The sequence below is a fragment of the Aulonocara stuartgranti genome (genome assembly GCF_965226115.1).
Source record: "Aulonocara stuartgranti genome assembly, chromosome: 17".
Taxonomy (NCBI): domain Eukaryota; kingdom Metazoa; phylum Chordata; class Actinopteri; order Cichliformes; family Cichlidae; genus Aulonocara; species Aulonocara stuartgranti.
The window spans coordinates 18,012,356-18,031,142 of record NC_138953.1 but is presented as its reverse complement, the minus strand read 5'-3'; the positions used below and the strand labels follow the sequence as shown (position 1 = coordinate 18,031,142).

At 42.1% G+C, this 18,787-nt stretch overlaps 1 long non-coding RNA gene across 3 annotated transcripts in view; it reads right to left on the bottom strand.

The window, feature by feature from the left end:
- The window catches only part of LOC309691787, a 32,608-nt gene extending 18,185 nt beyond the window's left edge, over window positions 1-14,423 (bottom strand). For 2 of the 3 annotated variants that reach the window (XR_014272109.1, XR_014272110.1), the window contains exons 1-3: window positions 14,351-14,412; window positions 7,518-7,649; window positions 7,324-7,426 (exon numbers count right to left, since the gene is read on the bottom strand). This is a non-coding gene — a long non-coding RNA (uncharacterized lncRNA). Of the gene's footprint in view, window positions 1-7,323; window positions 7,427-7,517; window positions 7,650-14,350 lie in introns of all 3 variants that reach the window. The other variant, XR_014272108.1, reaches the window with a different exon arrangement.
- Window positions 14,424-18,787: the final 4,364 nt, after the last annotated feature.

The window sequence follows — 18,787 nt, the reverse complement described above, 5'->3', positions numbered from 1 at the left end:
TTTGACTTGAGGATATTTGTTTAACATTTAAACCCATTTTCTGCATATTCCAGCATATAAAATATTTTTTGTGTCTACACTCACTCTTTCAAATAAATGCAAGTAAAACACAACAAAAAAATTAATAAAATCAAAGATTTATCAACAGTAAGTCGTGTCGCTCTTTAATCTTATTGTCACCTGTTTAGCAGGAGTGGGGCCGGTGGAGGTTTGCCCAGTGCTGCAGCGGTCATGTCAGTGGGGAGGATCTGAAGGTTTCTCTGTGAATTTCACATTCCTGTGGCAGCGTGCTAGGTGCTTGCTCAGATTTGTAGTTTAATTTTTTTGTTGTAGAAAGAAGTTTTCCTCCCACGCAGTGTACAGCGGACGCTAATGTTTTTGTCACTTTTTACAGAATCAAACTCAAAGTAATGTCAGTACTTCCAAGCTTTAAACACTGCATGGTCGTACTCTCTCCCGCACTGTTGATCTGCACAAGTCTATTGCTGCCACAGACGTCGCATGCTCGTACGTTATTGTCATGAAACACTCTCAGAAACAAAATCACGGTTTAGTAACACAGTAACGCAGCATGCTTACGGGAAAGTAACAGTTATCTAATTACTTTTTGCAATATAATCCCTTACTTTACTGGTAAAGTAATAGGATTACAGCGTTACTGTCTGTGAGTCGTTTGGTACCAGGCCACGAGAGAGGTGAGGTTCTGGTGTGAAATTTATGGTTTTCAGGGTTTTTAGTGTTGTTTAGCGTTATTTTTTATCATTAACTCGGTTTCCCTGGGTCTTTTCTTGTGTGTTATGAATAAATCTTCTTCTTTTTTTGGCACCGGTACGGTTTTTATTTTCTTGTATTTATCCGCAACACCTTAAAGGCTGGTCAGTGAAAATATTGTCGGACAATTGTCACAAAAAAGGTTGGGGACCGCTGATTTAATTATTAAAAAAAATAAAATGTAAAAATTGTACAGATCGATAAAGTTAAATCAAATCCAGCCTGCAGAGCTGCACTACACAGATCATTCTCTTCTCTTCACAATACTTACCGTAAAATGAATTTTGGGGGAAAAAAAGCACTTTTGAAATCTAAAAGTGAGGTCAGAGGTCAAATATGGCATGATATAATATGATACTTTCCTAAATGAAAACAAAGGCAGCAGAATTTTTAAAGAAAATACATTTTTATGAAACTTTGACCTTATTTGACCTTGAAGGAGAGGTAAGAGGTCAAATGTCTTGTCATATTTTAAATCTTTATACAGTATTTTGTATATGTTGGCAATGCACAGCACACTTCTAATGCTTTTTTTCTGTTAGCGTGACCCCACTCTGAACCCTACAGGGTGTTATCTGCGTTATCGTGATTACAGACAGAACGACACACAAATGCTGCCAAAAACATGACAAAAAATCAAACAGATTTTATCAGGAATGACTCTAATGCAAAGAAGACTGAAGTACAGGAAGCACAGAAAGTGGCTTTTCAATCATTTACATACTAGAAAATTGAAAAAGAAGAAACATGAAGACAAAGATAAATGATAATTAATAACTGGTTAGCATTCAATTTTATTACCCTTAATGATTAGTTATTTATTTCGATCTATTTGAGATACTTGAAGGGAAATATCATAAGAGAATAACTGGGTCCAAAATGAGACTTCATTTCAAGGGTCCTCTGGTTTCTGCTCTGTAGCAAAAATGTTCCCCATGCTGAGACATGAAACACTTTTACATGTCTGCATCTTCCTAACGCATAAATTCACGTCTCTGTTTCTGTTGTAACATTTAACCTGATGTAATCGGTGCGACCTGTGGCTGCAGCTGCAGTGCTGGGACATTTGGAGTCGTATCGTTTGCTAACAGCTTGACTCGTGTTTGCAGAGCCGTGTAGATCCGGCAGATAACCTGCGTTCCTGCTACTCCAGCATTCCCTGCTCTCATTCAAAAATAATGACCTGGCATTGCTGGGAAACAGATCCGTTACATAAGAAACCTGCAGAAAGTCAAGCCTCCACTGAGCCGAGGCCATTAGCACCGAGAGCTCTACACTCAGACACTCTCAGTGTATTCATATATATTTTTGGCTCATTTTAGAGAACCTGAATATTTAAGGGTAAATTTAAATGTTCTAACTGTGTGTCTTTATACTTCCACAATAATCTACTACTGATACCTATTATTTAATACATCTGATAATTACCTCTGTTATTTTATTCTTGCATGCATCTATGAATAGTTTCTATTTTAATGATGAAATCTTGCTGTGTAGTATTATAGCTACAGGACTGTCATATACACGTAAACAAATATTATAATCTCATATTTACCAGATTGATATAACTGATTACTTTTTATTTGCAGTTTTAAAAATAAGCTCTGTTGGTAGCTTTTCCTTAGAAACAGCTACAACTTTTGGTTTTACATGTTAACAAAAATGTATAATGGATTTTGACCTCGTAGGCCATGAATTCTGTAATTAAATGTATCACATGGGTCCAAACAACAAACCTGAATATTAATAGAACACAGTGGCAGCATTTAAATAATTATACAGAAAACCATGAATGAATCAAAAAACGTGTTTTCTCTAAAATTCTTGAATAAGAAAGACGTACATATGTAGGATGTTCTCGCTATTGTAAATAGTAATCTGTCATAATCTGCACTTGAAAGTTAAGATGGAAACATCTTCTGACTGAAACTGATCTCCTGCTGAATATATAGGATGATTCAGTGGAAAATCCACAGTAAGAAGCCATGGGTCTATGATTGTGTGGATTCCTGCCTCCAAAGTCAGTTAACAGAAAGCTTCCTCTGAGGCCAGAGGCGCCCAGCGAGTCCTGTGATGACAGCGTAATGTGATGGCCCAGATTAATGACCAGCGGCTACGAGCCATCTTTAAATGGATGGGAATGTCCTTGGATTACCGGCTAATCCCAGTTGAGATTTGAGAGATGAGTGAACTTTGTGGACATGATAAAGCCCAGCGATGGCTGTGTGTGAAGCAAAGATTAATCGTCTAACATGAAAGCACCACACAAAGCTATGGTGAACTCTTCACCTTGGTCAGCTGCTGCTGATTACACTGATTACATGAAATAAGCCCTTTATTGACATGTCGCACAGAGGACCCTGCTAACAAAGACCTTGTTAAGCTCGTTTCTACGAATACCTCCATCTATATTAAACCCCACCCACCCCCTTGTGTGTAGATGGATTACTGAACGGCCTGCAGAGGGCTGAGAGGTCATGCTCTGCTGCACTTTGATGCTCAGCTCAACACGAAGTGGAACAACCCCTTTGGTGAGATAATCTCAACACACCACAGCCTGGAGTAAACCAAACATGGTACTATGAACACCGGAGACATATTCCAGGAATATAGGAGGAGCTTTTTGTTATTGATGTCTTTAAAAAGAACCTTAGGCCTTCTATGCAACAAAGGAACTTACTCTAATTTTACTTTTATTTTTTAAAATCTTTCACTTCTGCTGGGTATTTATTTGTATTCAACTAGACAAGAAAACTTTTGCAAACAAGAACGGTAAATTTACTCTATTTTTTCCATTCATTTATTTATTTATTTTCAAATGGCTAGTTAGGCTACCTGGCAGATCAGCCCACGGAGTTTGGATTAATTGATTGACTGTCACGGTTCTCGGTCATTGTGACCCAGCTTTTTCTGTTTCTGTTTTGGTGTTTTTCTAAATTATGATTTGTTTGGGTTTTTGAGTTGTGCTGGTTTGATTTTGCATTAAGGGTTATTCTTGGTTTTGTTCTCTTTACGTTATTTGTTTTTCTGGCCTCTAGTTCAATGTTAATATTCTTTCTGTCTATCTCTCAGTGTCAAGCTTGCGTTTTTGTGATTTGTTTCTTATTTCCTGTTTTATTTTATTTGTCAGTGTATTCAGTTTTACCTGCCCCTGTGTCGTTAGCCCTAATCTCTCCCAGCTGTGTCTCCCTCCTGTTTCCCATTCCCTGATTCCTCCCCCGTGTATATAAGCCCTGTGTTTGCCTTTGCTCTCTGTTGTACCCTCAACATGCTGCGTTTGTTCTGTCCGGCCTTCCAGCGCCTCTGTTCCGAGTCTTGTTTTGCTTTTGTGAGTTTTATTTTATGAGGAAGTTTTACCAGTAATAAAGCTGGGTTTTGAGTTCCAGCCCTCTCTCCGTGCAGTCTCCAATGATCGCCCTGTCGCTAAACTGCTTGGCCACCGGTGGATTTGCTCCGTCTCACAGCAAGCCCAGCCCTTCCAGCGGCATGCCTCCCTGCTCGGACCTGGATCGCCTCGTACAGACGTGGTGTCAACCACAGCAACCTCAGGGCCCTGCAACGTGCTACTCGTGCGGATGCTGCGCCCTGGACACTGATGGCTCTTTTCAACGTCAGGTCGCTGGTAAATAAGACCTTTGTGTTAAACGACTTTTTCTCCACCACGAGCCTTGATGCTCTCTTTCTGACGGAGACCTGGATTCGCCCTGGTGAGTTGCTTCCTTTTTCTGAGCTTCTCCCCCCGGTCCCCACTGTGTCTTTTTTAGCTCTCCGAGGCTTACCGGCAGAGGTGGTGGCTTAGCCTCGGTCTCTAAATGTAAATACAGAGTCCGACAGCTACCCTGTTCTTCCTACATCAGTTACAAGGCTCAACTTCTGGAGATGACCGCCTCGCGAACTTCTCTGATTGTTTTGGTTTACCGGCCACCTAAATATAATAAGACTTTTATTTACGAATTTGCTGACTTTCTTGGTTCAATTATTTTAAAATATGACTGTGTACTTATTATGGGTGATTTTAACATTCATATCTGCTGTAACAACGATCCGTTAGCCAAAGACTTCCTTGCATTAACGAACTCTTTTAATCTTGCCCAGTGGGTTAACCAACCAACCCACGCTAGGGGCTACACCCTCGATCTGTTTATTTCATACGGTTTGGACATTAGCATTAAGGATATAAGCAATGTTGGGATTTCTGATCACTTTCCTGTTATCTTTGATGTTAACTTATGTACTTCTGAACTTCACCCTGATGCTCTCCTACGCCCTACACATATAATTAATTCTGGAACTGTGGAGAATTTTTCAATGTCTTTTTCGAAACTTGCCTCTTCCATTCCTGACTGTTCCTTGGCTTCCACGATTGATGACTTTGCTAGCACCTTTTTTTCCACATGCTCCTCCATCCTCAATACTGTTGCCCCTGTTAAAATGAAGCACCCTAGATCCTTTTCCCGATGCTAGCTAAACAATTCTACACATGCCTTGCGACGTGTGTGCCGCCGGGATGAGAAAAGATGGAAGAAAGATAGACTCCAGGTTTCTTATGATATCTTGCGTGCCAGCCGGTTGCAATTTCAACTTGCTGCTAAAATGGCCAAAGCTGCCTTCCTATCTAAAATTATTCTTACTCATGGTCACAACCCCTGATCCCTCTTTAATGTTTTCAATTCATTGGTTAACCCCTATCCTCCCATATGGAAAAGATGTATACAAATCTTATAAAGTTTGTATCTGTCTTGTGTGAAACTTGTATGAAAAGCATATAAGAGTGAAAACAGATATAAGATCCCTTGAAAAATTATATAATGAAACTTGTATGTTTTGGATACTTACTAAAACAATGTATGAAAGTAATGAGAAAGTGGCCACTTTCATGAGTAAATCATGTAAGCCTTATATGATTTACTCATAAAAGTGGCCACTTTCATGAGTAAATCACATATAAGTTTTTACTATTTCTTTTCCATATGGGCTGAAATGCCACTGGCGTGCTCTCCTTCTCTCTGTGAATTTTTTTTTTAACCTCATTTTATTTGTAAAGTTTTACATCTTAAGTCCTCGCTCCCTTCAGTGTCGAGTTTTATACCCACCAGTGGTTGTTCATCATCATTTCAACAGTTTGAGCCAGTGTCACTCCATACTCTCAAGTGACTTATTGACCAATCAAAGAACACCTCTCCTGCTTATGATATCCTTCCATCTCGTTTAGTTAAGGATCGCTTCAGCGTAATTGGACCCGGCATCCTATCTCTAATGAATATATCTCTACTTGCAGGCTCTGTTCCTTTATCCTTCAAACACGCTGTTGTCCAGCCCGTTCTTAAAAAAAGAAACATTGATCATAAGGGGGCGATCGTGGCTCAAGAGTTAGGAGTTCGCCTTGTAATCGGAAGGTTGCCGGTTCGAGCCCCGGCTTGGACAGTCTCGGTCGTTGTGTCCTTGGGCAAGACACTTCACCCGTTGCCTACTGGTGGTGGTCAGAGGGCCCGGTGGCGCCAGTGTCCAGCAGCCTCGCCTCTGTCAGTGCGCCCCAGGGTGGCTGTGGTTACAATGTAGCTTACCATCACCAGTGTGCGAATGTGTGTGTGAATGGGTGGATGACTGGATATGTAAAGCGCTTTGGGGTCCTTAGGGACTAGTAAAGCGCTATATAAATACAGGCCATTTACCATAACGATCTTGGGGAACTATAGACCGATCTCTAAGCTTCCATTCCTGTCCAAAATACTGGAGAGGATTGTTCTTTCACAACTCCAGCCGTATTTGGATACGAATGCCATTTATGATAAATTTCAGTCTGCTTACAAACCCTGTTACAAACCCATCTCATTTCCAAATGACAACGATTTAAAAAAGAAAAAGAAAAAAAAAGACAACGACGATTGTACCGCATTTTGATCCGGGACGTAATCTGCATGAAAACAAGCGCTCACTCTTCCTGCTCAACAAATGACAAGGGCGGAGCCTTATACCACGTGATACAGAAGCTGTGGTGTGATGCTAAAATTAGCAGGGAAAAAACAACGGAGAGCACGTCAGGGATGACGAGAAAGTGACAGGAGAAAATCCGTCCCGGACAACCACCCAAACATCAATAACGGGAACCTTATACAGCGCTTCCCTATACCCATTGAACTTCCGCAGGCACAAAGAAATTACGGAGGCTATCACTCATCACCTGACCAAAGATATGGCTCCCATCAACACTGTGCAAAACGAGGGATTTAGGAAAATGATCAACACCCTAGACAAACGCTACACAGTGCCGTCCCGCAACTATTTTTCTATTGTTGCACTACCTGCTCTATACATGCAGTGTCGAGCAACGGTGGAGACGGAATTTCAAGCAGTACAACATTTTGCGGCAACAACAAAACGTGAGACATTTGTTGTTTTTATGTTCAGTCTCAACTGTTACGAAGTTGATGTGCAGTTAATAAGTGCAATAAATATTTATACTGGAAAAGAAAATCGTGAGAGAATTGTGATCTCAATTCTAAGCCAAAAAATCGTGATTCTCATTTTATGCAAAATTGTGCAGCCCCCTACCTGTTATAGTACTGAAACGGCCTTGCTCAGTCCTCAATGATCTCCTTCTGATTGCTTACTCCGGACGCTCTTCAGTCTTGGTCCTACTAGATCTATCCTCGGCCTTTGATATGGTAGATCATAACATCCTATTAGCGAGGCTTGAACACACACTTGGCATTGGAGGTGCCGCCCTAAATTGGTTTAAGTCATACCTCTCTAATAGGTCCTTCTCGATCAATTTTGGCCCTTATCTCTCCTCTGCTGCACCTGTCTCCTGCGGCGTGCCTCAAGGATCTGTCCTTGGCCCCTGCTCTTCTCACTCTATATGCTCCTTTAGGCTCAATCTTTGAGAAGTATAACATCGCACATCATTGTTATGCCGACAACATACAGATGTATTTCAAGCTAACTGATGATCCCTCTATGTCTTTGTGCGGCTTTCGCGAGTGCATGTGTGAGGTCAAAAATTGGCTCTCTTATTCTAAACGACAGGAAAACGGAAATTATCGTGTTTGACAGTAGAGTCCCCCGTAGCCAACTCCGTGACACCCTCGGTTCCTTAAACAGTTTCCTCACCGACACTGTTAGTAGTGATGGGTCGTTCGCGAACGAAATGGCTCTTTGAGCCGACTCTTTGAAGTGAACGACACGAGCCAGCTCGTTATTGGGAGCCGTGAGGTTTTTTTTTTTTTTCTTTCTCTCACACTCTCTCTCTCGCCTTTTTTCCCGCTAAACTCCGCATGCGCGGCCTGTACTTTGCGCTGGGCAGAGGGGGGAGGGACGTTAGTTACACTCGCAGTAGCACAGGAACAGAGCCAGAGAGAAAAAGAGCGCAGGACAACAACGTCACATTAGAAAGGTATAGTAGATTCAGAAATCATGCAGGCCCATATGACAGAGAATGTGCATCTTCTTTTTGTTTTGGAAACTGCCAAGCAAAGACTCACAGCCTTGGCCAGCCGCTTGAGGAGGTACACCAGAGAGATAGAAGGCAGGAGAATAAACCAGCTGTTCTCCACAGAACCAGCAAAGGTGTACTCTCAGTGGCAAGGGAACAATAAGAGAACAGCACCACCAAGGCTGGAGACGGAGCAATACTGGAAGAGCATATGGGAGAAGGATGCAACCCATAACGGCAATGCTCAGTGGCTAGAGGATCTGAGGGCAGACCACAGCGACCTCCCTGAACAGGGTCCAGTAACCATCACAGTGGCAGATATCCAAGAAAGGGTCTCCAGTATGAAGAGTTGGACAGCACCAGGGCCCGACATGGTTCACGCCTACTGGCTGAAGAAGCTGACTGCACTCCACGAGCGTCTGGCAGCACAAATGAACCAGCTGCTAGTTAACGAGAGACACCCGGAATGGCTAACCGAAGGTCGGACGGTCCTGATCCCCAAGGACCCCAAGAAGGGACCGGTCCCCTCCAACTACCGACCAATAACCTGCCTCAGTACTACATGGAAGCTCCTGTCAGGCATCATATCGGCTAAGATGAACAGGCACATGGGTCAATACATGAGCGGGACACAGAAAGGAATTGGCAAGAATACCAGAGGCGCAAAACACCAGCTACTGGTAGACAGAACAGTCAGCCGAGACTGCAAGACCAGACTGACCAACCTGTGCACTGCCTGGATTGATTACAAGAAGGCCTATGACTCAATGCCCCACAGCTGGATACTGGAATGCCTAGAATTGTACAAGATCAATGGGACCCTAAGAGCCTTCATCAGGAACTCAATGGGGATGTGGCGTACAACACTAGAGGCCAACTCCAAGCCCATAGCACAAGTCACCATCAAGTGCGGGATCTACCAAGGAGATGCTCTGTCCCCACTGCTGTTCTGCATAGGCCTGAACCCCCTCAGTGAGATCATTAACAAGACTGGCTACGGATACCGACTACGGAACGGAGCAGTTGTCAGCCACCTCCTGTACATGGATGACATCAAGCTGTATGCCAAGAGTGAACGAGACATCGATTCACTGATCCACACTACCAGGCTATACAGCAATGACATTGGAATGTCGTTCGGACTGGAGAAGTGTAGCCGGATGGTAACAAAGAGAGGGAAGGTAGTCAGAACTGAGGGGATTGAACTACCAGAAGGCAACATTGCAGACATAGAGGACAGTTACAAGTACATGGGGATCCCGCAGGCGAATGGGAACCATGAAGAGGCCGCTAGAAAAGCTGCAACCACCAAGTACCTGCAGAGGGTCAGGCAAGTCCTGAGGAGTCAGCTGAATGGTAAGAACAAGATCCGGGCCATCAACACGTACGCCCTACCCGTGATCAGGTACCCTGCTGGGGTAATAGGCTGGCCAAAGGAGGAGATAGAAGCCACTGACATAAAGACAAGAAAGCTCCTTACCATGCATGGAGGGTTTCACCCCAAGTCCAGCACCCTGAGGCTGTACGCTAAGCGGAAGGAAGGGGGCCGGGGACTGGTGAGTGTCAGCACCACAGTCCAGGATGAGACAACGAACATCCAAGAATACATTGGGAAGATGGCCCCAACTGACCGAGTGCTCAGTGAATATCTCAGGCAGCAGAAACCCAAGAAAGAGGAGGGAGACGAGGAACCATCATGGAAGGACAGGCCCCTGCACGGTATGTACCACCGGCAGATAGAGGAGGTGGCTGATATCCAGAAATCCTACCAGTGGCTGGACAAAGCTGGACTGAAAGACAGCACAGAGGCACTAATCATGGCAGCACAAGAACAAGCTCTGAGCACAAGATCCATAGAGGCTGGGGTCTATCACACCAGGCAAGACCCCAGGTGCAGGCTGTGTAAAGATGCCCCAGAGACAATCCAGCACATAACAGCAGGGTGCAAGATGCTAGCAGGCAAGGCATACATGGAACGCCATAACCAAGTGGCCGGCATAGTGTACAGGAACATCTGTGCCGAGTATAACCTGGAAGTCCCGAGGTCAAAATGGGAGATGCCCCCAAGGGTGGTGGAGAATGACCGAGCTAAGATCCTGTGGGACTTCCAGATACAGACGGACAAAATGGTGGTGGCTAACCAACCGGACATAGTGGTGGTAGACAAACAGAAGAAGACGGCTGTAGTGATCGATGTAGCGGTTCCGAATGACAGCAATATCAGGAAGAAGGAACACGAGAAGCTGGAGAAATACCAAGGGCTCAGAGAAGAGCTCGAGAGGATGTGGAGGGTGAAGGTAACGGTGGTCCCCGTGGTAATCGGAGCACTAGGTGCGGTGACTCCCAAGCTAGGCGAGTGGCTCCAGCAGATCCCGGGAATAACATCGGAGATCTCTGTCCAGAAGAGCGCAGTCCTGGGAACAGCTAAGATACTGCGCAGGACCCTCAAGCTCCCAGGCCTCTGGTAGAGGACCCGAGCTTGAAGGATAAACCGCCCGCAGGGGCGTGCTGGGTGTTTTTATATAAATAAAACCACTTTTTTTACATTAGTAATTCCTTTTGTGCATAATTTTATATTATTGTTAATGATAAATTATTTAAAGCAACAAAACAACCTGAAGAGGCGGTTCGGAGCCGAAAGAGCCGGCTCTTTTTAGTGAGCCATACCAAAAGAGCCAGATCTCTAAAAAGAGCCGGAAATCCCGTCACTAACTGTTAGTGACCTGGGTGCATTTTTGGATAGCTCTTTTAAGTTTGATAAACAAGTGTCTTCTGTTGTTAAATCATCAATTGTGTCTTATTAGCAAGGGCAGACATTATGTTCCACATAGGGACCTTTGTAAGCTTATCCACGCCTTTGTGACATCTAGGTTGGATTATTGCAACTCACTTTACTTCGGTCTTAACTCTACTCTCCTCCATAGACTCCAAATTGTTCAGAATGCAGCTGCTCGTCTCCTTACTGTTAGTGGGCAGCGTGTCTCTATTACCCCTGTCCTTGCTGATCTGATTTGGCTTCCCGTTAAGTACCGCATTCAATTCAAAATCCTGCTGCTTACCTTCCGAATTATTAACAATATGGCGCCAAGCTACCTCACGTAAACTTCGTCAAGTTTACTGAGGGAGAGTTCGTCAAAAACTGCATGCTGCCACAGTTTTTGACGAACTCTCCCTCAGAGTACGGCTTTGATGCTAATGCTACTTGGCTAGCAATTACGTAGCTGGCTTTCACCGCAGCATCACTGACCTCTCGGCTCCGGGTGAAAACAGATTGCTGTTTCCTCAGACCAACCAACATTTCATTTACCTTCTGTTTTCTCAGTTCTCCGTGCAAGCTGTTGTATTTTTCACCATGTTGAGTTTCATAGTGGCGCCGAATATTGTACTCCTTAAGCACCGAAACTTGCCGCATGCACACTAGGCACACGGGTTTCCCATTCACCTCTGTGAACATATAGGAAGAAGTCCATTTTTCTTGAAAAATCCAACACTCTGTGTCCACTTTTCTCTTTTTTGACAAAGACATTTCGCTGATGAGGGTGCCCATTCCAAGAGAAAAAGCGGGTAAAGCGATTGAACTGACTAAAACACAATGCCCCTAGCGAACAACATAGGAACTGCAGATTTGAAAGAAAATGAAGTTTATTCTTTTTTTTTAATAATGCAAATTTATCCCGGTACGGGTCGTATGTTTGACACCCCTGTGCTATATAAATAAAGTTTGTTGTTGTTGTTGCACTTTGGGTCCTTTTTCCTGCCTGCTTGCCACACAGCACAGCCATGCCACCAGAGGTGGGTTGTAACGAGTTACATTTACTTCATTACATTTACTCCGTTACATTTACTTGAGTAAGTTTTTGAAAAAAATATACTTTTAAAGTACCTTTTTTGCACGATACTTTTTATTTTTACTTGAGTATATTTTTGAAGAAGAAACTGTACTTTTGCTCCGCTACATTTGCAAAATTAGACTCGTTACTTTTAAAACAATAATTAGTTTAACACATTAGATAACATGCTGCCAGTGGAGTTTCCGGTGACTTTTTTTAACCAATCAGATGTGGCCATGCAGTCACATGACCAGTTTTAAACTGTGGCAGGCAGAGCGGCCCAAGCGTTTCAAAGAAACACACGAAAACATGGCAGAGCCAGTTGTCTACGCTAGAGCTGAAGAGGATGAACAGCCTTGACCTCATATACAAAGAATGTTTCGCTTAAAAGCAGTACAAAAGAACAGCTACCCAGATAGCAAGGAGACATTGAACAGATGTTGATTTTCCATCTGAACCATCAGAATCGTCAGGATTGAAATGTCAACACAAAACCAATGTTGAAACAACATTGAAATACTGCTGAAACCTGACACTGACATTGAAATAACATTGCTTCACTGTTGTTCTGTCATCTTTGATTGTTGATCTATTTATAGTTGAGTGGGAAATTAAAGCTGCTACCACTTGGACTATTCCGCAGCACCCCTATCACATTGGTACATCCCTCCAGGTAACTATTGTCTTGTACAGTAGAGCGGGACATTAGATTTACTCTCAGCGGAATTGACCGGAGAAGGCGTCAGTTCATGCACTGCACTGGCCTGCACCACGATTAGTATAAGGTAAGAATGAATGACTTTTGTTCTACTCGTTATTTCCGCGGTTGCATTTGAATAACAGTAAAAAAACAAACAAACTTGTTAATGTAAAGTTTCGGATAAAATGTGGGAGCCCGAAATTGTGTCTACTTTCATCTTACAATCCGGCAACAAATAAATTGCACTGCGAACAAAGTCTATCAACAAAGAAAACATTTTCGTTTCATACTTTTCTGTTATATTCCCTTACAAAGCTAGCTTTAACGCTTCGAGGGTTCCTTTGTTCTTGCCGTCGCCTCAGCGCTTGACCCAGACTTTCGCTCTGTAGTTGCTTTTTAGCGTAGTACTACAAAAAATTGTAAATCTGTGATATATGATTGATAAACGTAAAGGTAACTGTATAAATGTGTTCAATGACTTTGTTACTTTTAATGATTGGAGAGCACCCGCTTCAATTCACACTCAATTCAAACTTTACGTTGCACGCTCACCTAACTTTACGTTGCACGCTCACCTACCTTGCGTTTGCACCTTTTGTCCACACGTAAACTGCGTTTTCGTTAACTGAAAACTGAGATTTTTAAAGACGCCTGCCAGGGTGGATATTTTCGAAAACTCAGTTTTCGCCGTCAACAGTATTAGAAAATATAACGTTGAATCAATGTCAGGTTTCAACATTGATTCAACATCAAAACCTGATGTTGTTTCAACGTTAAAGGGTGCAAGAGTGACGTTAGGTCAACGTCACACTTCAACGTTGATTCAACATCGCCTGATATTGACTCAACATTGTTTCAATGTTTCCTTGCTATCTGGGTATGTCTTCAGTGTCGGTGTCTTCAGTGAGAGCCAAAACAAACCAACTTTTTAGCGTGAAAAAGCTCAACTTGTGTAATCTGAGGAAACGGTAAGTTTTCTCTAAATCTCTTTTTAGCTGTGGTTAGGTGGATGTCAGTCTTATGTTACATCAGCTGTGTCGAGTTTGAGCTGCGAGTCATATTTTCGGCGCTAGTAGTGAGATACGTTTGTGGGTGTTTTGTGCAGCTTTGGCTGTCCTTTTAACTGCTCGCTGGTTAGCTAGTTTGAGCTATAAGCTAACAGTTAGCTAGGGTGAGCTATAAGCTAACAGCTAGCCTGGTTAAACAAGCTACAGTTCAACGCACATGCAAACAGCTCGTCTCTACTGCTTTAACTGTTAAAACAGAAGGCAATAGACTATGTGCACGTTAGCATATGCTACTTCCGGTGCGGAAACTCCTGTGGGGTAGTGATGCGCGAATCATGAACGAATCGTTCAATACTCGAGAATCACTTTACTGACTCATGAATCATGATTCACAAGCCCAACTGACTCATCCCTGTTGCTGTTAGCAGCAATGTATCTAGCTTAAAATTAAAACTGGAGAAAAACACAAGATCCAGTATCGTAACAAAAAAATTTCTGCTCTGAACTGGAAGAAAAAACCCTGAGTAGAAGCTCACATCAAGAAAATAGCTCCTTGGTTCACAGTATCATCGCTCTGCTAACATGCTAACAGCACATTTGAGCTACTCACCCCTTCCTCCTGTGCTGAATCATAGAGCGAACGAATCACTCACTCACTCACTCACTCACTCACTCACTCACTCACTCACTCACTAACCCCCTCCTTCCTGTGCTGAATCGTAAGCGTAAGCGAATCACTCAGGACTCGCTCACCCCCTACCTCCTGTGCTGAATCATAGAGTGAACGAATCACTCACTCACTCACCCCCTCCCTCCTGGCTCGCAGCTTCTTCTTCTTCTTGGTTGGCAACCAATGTTAAGGCGCATTACCGCCCCCTGGCTCACAGCTCGGTGGACATTTAGATGAGAAAATATATATTTAACACATTTAAGGAAAATACTAATAAAATAAAAATATATTAAAATAAAATAAATAAATGTTTATTAAGCAATTTTGATAGGAAATTGCTTAATTTTAGAAATGTTTTTGCTTTTTTTTTTATCTATAAAATAGTTGTTTTCTTTTAGAATCATTCATCTTAGCAGTAGGATTTACATGAAAAGAGAAACAAATTAAGTTTGAGTGAAAATGTATATTTTTTGCACTCTCTGGTCGACTGACTCAGTGAATCAAATGACTCAAAAACCCCCGATTCACTTTGGTGAGTGACTCATTAAAACTCGACTCAGTAAAAAGAATCAAATTTACCATCACTACTGTGGGGAGCTTTGTTTCCGGTCCAAAACAAGTTAAGCAAATGAATGAATCAAGCGGCGATTTACATTTCTATAGATGTCTTGGGCACTTACCCAATATATCTGTAAATGATGTTCATCGACTTGTCTATATATTTTTTTCTCCCGCGCCTCAGAGCAAAAGAGAAAAAGAATTCAAATGTTATACTTTTCACTATCTGTAAACAGCGGTCACTCGTTTATCGCGGGTGTCATGTTCTAAAAATAACCAGCGATAGGTGAAATCAAGTAGCCAATTTTATTTTTTGACGGTGCAAAACGTTTCGTGGACATCATGGACATACAGTACTGCACTTCAGAGTCACACTGCTAGCGATCGATGCAGTGATTCTGTACTGTACAGGAGAGACGTCACGGAGGAGATCGTCTGCAGCAATCACTATGCAAGACACAATGTGATGTAAAAAAAAAAAATAAGCATGCAAACTTGCACTTAAAAATCAAGCGAAACAGCGAGGTGAAAGGTGAACCGCGTTATAGCGAGGGACCACTGTAATTTTGAAGGTAAGTCACAACATACCCTTCGTAAATACTAAAGTATAGAAACCCTACCAGCAATCGTTCATTTTTTGTGTGGCTTCTTTTCACGGTTTGTTAACATGCTGTGTAGGTGTGTACTTGACTAGCTGATCTCGACATAATGGGGGAAACATCTGGTTTGACTATTCTTCACCTGTAGTTTGAATGCTGAACATTTGCCCGTTTAAATCATAAGACCAGTCACTATACAGAGATGTGCTTCTGAATGTGGATGATGTGTCTTCTAATTTTCTAATGCAGTTCTGCTTGTGTTGAGTGATGTAAACAACTGATCGATCTTTAAACGTCAAAATTTATCATTAGATTTTTTTATGATACAACAGTGGTGAGTGTTCCCACCTTCTGCTCTTTGTAACTTAACGCGATCTTTCTGTTTCTCGAGTTTTGGACATGATTTTGGAGTATATCTTCGCGATTGACCGCAAAGTAAAGCTACCGGAAATGTACAACCCCACATCCGGTCTCAAACCAGGAAGTTAGCATTTTCTCGTGCACAGGGTCTATACTGACAGGTGACAGGGTTTATTATGTCAAACTGCAGCTTGTTTCGTTTAAACAGTCTGCATTAAGCTGGGCAAACACTGAGATTTTTTTTTTTCAGTCGTGTTATTCAGCTCCTGCTCAGACTGTACAATTGAATCTCAGGGGTTAGAAGTTCATAGGTCACGATGCAGGGTCTCAGACTATACGGCCTGATGCTCTGATGCGACCTGAATGCTCAAACTGTGCGTTCATAACATGAAGCTTATCATACAAAATCTGTCCCTCGCTCTCCCTCTCTCTGTCTTTCACTCACACACACACACACACACACACACACACACACACACACACACACACACACACACGATCAACTTTGCTAAATTACTAATGAAAAACACAGCTGTGATTGAGCAGCAATGTCCATCCAGCTCTTTTCATGGTTGTTGTAGTCGTGATAATTTTGTGAGGCCACACTGAAAAGTCTCGGATACGTAAGCGTAGAGCTGCCACCCAGGCAAAAGAAAAATAGAGCTATATATCACGTTATAACATTAAAAGTATATTGTTCTAACAATATACTTTTAATGTTTGTACAGTATACTATCATGTAGGTACAATATACCTCTCACCTTTGAACTATATAATATCATGTTATTACAATATACATACTACAAATATTGTATTGTACGAACGTGATAATTATATTGTACAAACGTACAATTGAGATTAGAGGCTACATTGCAGCTCCGGTCAGTGTTGCCAACTTAGCGACTTTGTCGCTATATTTAGCGAGTTTTCAGACCCCTTCAGACCCCTTCAGACGTGAAAGCGCGTATCGCTTTTACTCTCAACAAGCAGCGGGTCCTGTAACGCAGTCAGTTCTTCTTTTACTCTTATGCTGTTTTGTGGATCACAAGGTTTAAAACTGGTACTAAAAAACACACACACAAAGTAACTCCACCAGAGTGCCTATTTCGGGTCACTTTTGCCGGTCCAAGCCCGGGTAAAGGAGCAGGGTTGGAATTGTGACATAAAAAAAAAAAACCAATAATTGCTAAAAGAAATTTAATTTGTAGTTCTAAATAAACTCTAAATGCATTTAGGACGTTTTTTACTCACTTTATGTCTCTTCCACGATGTTATTTCTCTCTCCAACAACATAGGTTACAATTAGATTAGCATGACCAATTATGCAAATTAGGCGATGACATCATTTAGCGACTTCTAGCGACTTTTAGGACAACCAATAGCGATTTTCCTTACTGAGGAGTTGGCAACACTGGCTCCAGTCACGGCTTTCAACACTGTCTTTCTCGTCTTTCCCCCAGAGTAACAGCCAAACATTGGCTAGCACTGCTTAGCCTTGCACGCATTCTTATTTTAAACTTAATCTGGAATTCATTGCAAACTGTTTGTGCGGGATATGAATGACAAGATTTTGTTTTTCTACAAGAGTTAGTAAAAACATCTCCAGTGTGATCAAATCTTCTTGCCAAACATCTGCAGCTTGGCAGTGTATACAGCACTATAATGACCAGACCTAATTCTTTTGAAAACCATACATCTTCCACAGGTCTCAACTTCATCAGACATCACCTAGACTCAGAGGCCAGCTGAATGAGGCCAGCACAAACAGTGGCCTAACCGACTAAGATGATGGATCCATGGGGTCAGGAAAGCCAGAAGCAATGGAGCTGGAGAGGTACCTTTCATGTCCATTCACTGGAGGTGTGGATCTATTACATGGCGTTCCTCACATCAAGAAGCTGTCGATCAAAATCAGTACAGCTCTTCCTGCATCTGGAGCTTGTGAAGGACTTCTCAGTCATGCAGGACTCCTGTTCACTGCTGAACAGTTACAGCTTCACAGAAAGAACGTTGAGAGCAAACTGCTGCTGAAGCTTAACCATCACTTCACTGAGTGAAGAAATGGCACATTTTTGCTAAATATGCAGAAATAGATGCACACCCATACAATTTATGGTAAACTGAGCTCCCTTGTATGTACATATGTTGAAGATGCCTCGTTCTAATGTTTTCTCTGCGGCTGCTGTGCCATTTGGAGCAAAAATGAATTTTTACAAGTTGACAGCATATCTTGTCACTGGAAATTGTTTGCACTGTTTATATATTTATATTATTTACTGTAGGCATTGGTGAAAAAAGCTTTATGTTGTGAAAAACTGAAATCTGGAAATTAGAATTGTTGTGCCTTATTTTGTTGATCTTTGTACATATATTCCTGTTGAAAATACTAAAATCTGTATATTTATTTTTGTCTGATAGCATTTATTTAAAAAATAAATCAGACATTTCAAACAGTTACTCGCTACTTGAGTAGTCTTTTCACCAAGTACTTTTTTACTCTTGAGTAACTTTTTTGACAACTACTTTTCACTTTTACTTGAGTAATAATATTTTAAAGTAATGCTACTCTTACTTGAGTAAAATTTTTGCATACTCGACCCACCTCTGCATAACACTGACCAATAACTAACTCAGCAAATATGGTTGAAACAGTGATGTTATCACCATGTAAACACTGCAGGGCAGACAGACGGATGATGATGTTTCACGTAGAATAGTCAGAGCATTGCTTAAAAAAGAAAAGAAAATCTGCATGTACATAGTTGTGAACATATAGCCTCTCTGCTCCTGACGTCAGTATTATAAACCTGTGACAGCTCAGCTTGCAGCCAGTTGTCTCGGTAGGAAGAAAATTGCTCAT